This window comes from Gossypium arboreum, chromosome 6 (assembly GCF_025698485.1).
Source record: "Gossypium arboreum isolate Shixiya-1 chromosome 6, ASM2569848v2, whole genome shotgun sequence".
Classification (NCBI taxonomy): domain Eukaryota; kingdom Viridiplantae; phylum Streptophyta; class Magnoliopsida; order Malvales; family Malvaceae; genus Gossypium; species Gossypium arboreum.
In genome coordinates this window covers 93,971,500-93,975,841 of record NC_069075.1, presented here as the reverse complement: position 1 = coordinate 93,975,841, position 4,342 = coordinate 93,971,500, and positions in this window count along the sequence as shown.

Genomic DNA, 4,342 nt, shown 5'->3' with positions numbered 1-4,342 from the left:
GAAAATAACTGATGAATCATTAAACGTGTTAGGTTGTAAGAACCTGGAGCTAATATGATGTGTGTATAAATTTCAAAGAGTATAAAATTTAGATAGGTGAAATAGATAGTAAGGTAAAGTATTTAGATTAAGTGTTAAATGTTAGTAAAATAAAATGTTAAGTGAAATGTGATGATTGTTGATTTCTATATTATTAAAGACTAAATTGTAAAAAGAGTAAAGTCTGTAATGCTTTTATTGTTGAGAAAATGTAGTGAAATTCTATATTTAAATGTGGATGTAGACAAAATGAGAACTAGTAGGATATAAATGGCATACCGTTAGGAAACATTTTATATGCGCAAGTGATAGTGGCACTATGGTGCAAGTGTCAGTGGCACTACAGTGCAAGTGATAGTAGCATTTCGGTGCAAATTATTGACTTTTTCTGTATATCCTATATGTTCTATTGAGTCTACAATTGGGCTTAAATTTCAAGGTAAGTGAATTTAGTAATGAATATGATAAGTGATTTTTTGATTTTTCATTTGATTGCTTATAATAGATGCTATCTAATAAGTTTATACATATATATAAAGGTAATAATTCATAATTTTATATATAATAGATGCATCTCAGCGTCATGACATCGGTTCAATGTCACGACACCCATTTCCCAGTGTCACGATATTGACTCTGTTTGTCCTATTTAGACTTGCATAAGCCTTGGTTAGCCCCGATTGAAACCAAACTTTAGGGAAATCTTTAGAAATGACTTAAATAACTCTAAAGGAGTCTAACTACATTAAATCAAAGCTTCAAAATTTATGATTGAATTGATTAGCTTAGTTATTAATGTGACATGCCTTACTTGTGAGGAATTGGTTCACTTTGGGTAAGGGGTGTTACATTTAGTGATATTTGAGTCTAAGATTTCTAATTCCTGGGCCAAAAATGATTCTAGAAGTACATGCCATATATGATATATCAAGGTAATGAGATGAGATTCTTTTAACAAAGTTTAAAAATTTGAATTATAGATTGAAGATGTCGAACAATTCTCGAGAAGCAACAGATGAAGAGGTAGAAAGCAGAGCCTTGAATGCAAATTTAGAAGGCAATAGACCTTTACCCTAAGCTCGAAATGAGCTGGGAGAGCATGTAAATTGGGCCCTACTAGCGAAGGCAGGATAGAACAAAGACCTGAACTCAGTGGAGACATAGGAGTGGAACTCGAAAAAATGCCACGTTGGGAAGAAATGGTAGCTCATGAGGCTTTCTTGCAAACCTTAGATCAGTTACTTCAATAGTTCATGAAAGCTGCTACCACTCCACCAACTCCAGCTCCACCTCTACCTCATGTTCAGCCTTCACCTATAACAATACCTCAACCTCTTTCTCTTGCTCCTAGTAATCAATCTCCCCTTAAAAAGATAAGAAAACATGGGGCTAAGGAATTTATGGGAAGGAAGGAAGATGACCATGTAGAGGCTGAATATTAGCTAGAAAATAGCCAATGGGCATTCAAAGAACTACAATACACCTATGAAGATAAGTTAAGGTATGGTATATCTTTATTGAAAGATGTAGTGTATCAGTGGTGGACCATAGTTAGAAGTGTAAATCTTGCTGAATAGATTACTTGGAATTTCTTTCTCACTAAGTACATAAAGAAGTATGTTGGCTCATTGTATGTTTAAAAGAAGAAAATATAGTTTATTACTTTGAAGTAAAATAGCATGTCAGTGGCAAAGTATGAAAAGGAGTTTATCAGGTTGAGAAAGTGTGCTAGAGAATTGGTGACCACCAAAGCTAAGATGTGCAGAAGTATTGAATGGGGATTAGGTGAACACATTTTTGTCCTTGTCATAGTTTTGAATTTACAAGACTTTTCAGTTTTAGTTGAAAAATCTCATAGAATTGAAGAGGGAATAAATAGATAGAAAGACAAGAGTTCGAGAAAGAGAGTGCCTGTTAGTTTTATACCCCCACCATCCACAAAGAGAACCAAAGCCTTTAGAGGTTCTAGATATTCATCTCCTACATTGGGACGAAAATCGAAGGGTCAAGGAAGGAAAACTCAACAGATAACCTCAGTTGCTAGTACTGGGAGGTCGAGAAGGAGACTTATACCACAATGTGAGCATTGTGGTAAGAATTATTTGAGGAATGTTGGCTAGTTACTGGGGCGTGTTTTAAATGTGGATCCAAAGACCAAATGATTCGAGATTGTCCGAAGGCTGCAGAGAATACTATTGAACAGTCGTCAAAGAATGCCCTAATTCAACAAAGGAGTAGAAGATATAGGACCAATAGAAATGAGTCTCGAAAACCTAAAGCTTAAGCTATCAGAACTAGAGAATAAGTTTATGCACCATTTGTGATCACTGTTACATTCTCTTTATTTGACTCTCATGTATTTGCATTAATTAATCATGGTTCAACATATTCATACATTTGCACTACATTAGTAAAAGAAAGAGAGTTACCAATAGAGTTTATTGATATTGATGTTATAGTCATCAACCTTTTTGGATAGAATGAGAAAGTAAATAAAGTAAATAAACATTGTCCCTTAGATATTCAAGGCCGCAAATTCTTGACCAATGTGATGGTTCTTCCATTACATGAATTTGATGTGATACTTGGAATGGTTTGATTATCAAAGCATGGATTAGTGGTTGATTGTAAAGTAAAAAAAAAAATCATTGAGGACTCCTGAGGGATGTAACACCCCTTACTTGATCTGATCACCGGGTTCAAACAACAGGATGCCACATTCATTGTCAGAGCAACTACAATAACTTATACAGTATAAAAAAAATTCATAAACACATTTATAATATGATACATAATCAAATTCGAGCCTTAATCGAGCTTAGGAAAGCTCATTTGTTGACTCAAGAACAAAATAGGATTAAATTGTATAGTTTCAAAACTTTAATTCGACGTCGTGGCGTGAATGAGTTTTTCACCACGATGTGGCATACTGACTTGGCCTCATGTGATGATGGATTCTTCATCATGCCATGGCCTGGAGTCCAAAGCTCATCGCGACGACCATCACTTGATGTCACAACTTAGGCTCTATTTTTGGTACAAATTAGGCCATTTGGTACCTATCTTCTAACCAACACTCAATTTACTAATTGATGCATATTTGTACAACCTTTCATGCACAAAAACATCTCAAACAAATACCAAAACACGTATAAACATCCTCATATTAATTATAGTACGTACTTAACTAACAAATCTAACCATTCCAAAATTTAATTTATGCCTATGACATATTACCTTATACCACACAATTAAAACATATTATACCATTAACCATTCATTACATATGTTTCAACCCTATCAACCAAATAGACCCTTTATCATGTCATTGCATACCAATCCAACTATTCACATGATAATGCCTTTACTATGCTTACCTTAAACATACTAACCAAGATATTCATTTATCTAGGAATCATAATAGCCAATTCATGCATCTTTAAACCATATGCAAAATCAACCATTAGATCACATATATGTGTATATCAAATTCATTGCTATAAACACATCACAAGGACTTATATACATCAATACACCTATATACATGCCATAACTCTGAACTTAAAACTACAAAAAGATACCAATTCAATAGTTGGACATTGTGAGCTTTGTAAGATCTGCTTGACGTGTTCCGCAAAGTGATCTACAAAGGGAAAGGAGAAATAATAGGGTAAGCATATCAAATGCTTAGTAAGCTCATAGGCATTACAGAACAACTTATCTCAATTTACAATTTACTACTATGAGCGACTAGCTTGACACGTTTGCCTAAATATGGTAACCACATATCAACAAGGCAAGTATCAACATATATCGCATCATATAGTAATTCAAGCGTATAACATTCCAATTCCTTATATTCAACATTTCAATGTTGTTCACGTAATAAATCAACGTTTATTCAATTCAATATCAATTTATTATAAGTTTCCATCTATTCATCAATAATATATCCAATTTCAATTTAATTTCAATCACTATTTTGTTTCATTATTTGAATATTGAATTGAATACATTGATTCATCATATTTCCATATCGGTCCTACGGGCTTAGATAATAGGTTCGCATGATCTTTCTATAACGCCCCAATTTTTGGGTTTTCTGTGTTTCTGTGATTTTTAAAATTTGTGTGTGTTCTGGTTGGTTAAATATATATTTTAGTAGGTTAGTGGGCCTTTGGAAGGCCCAAACTTAAGTTAAATCCGTGGTAGTCTTCAGAATTTTAATTTTATGAATAGGTGATGCAATTGGCATTTGGGCTTTTAAGAGTAAAGGGGTAAAAGATGACACAAAAAGGAGTGT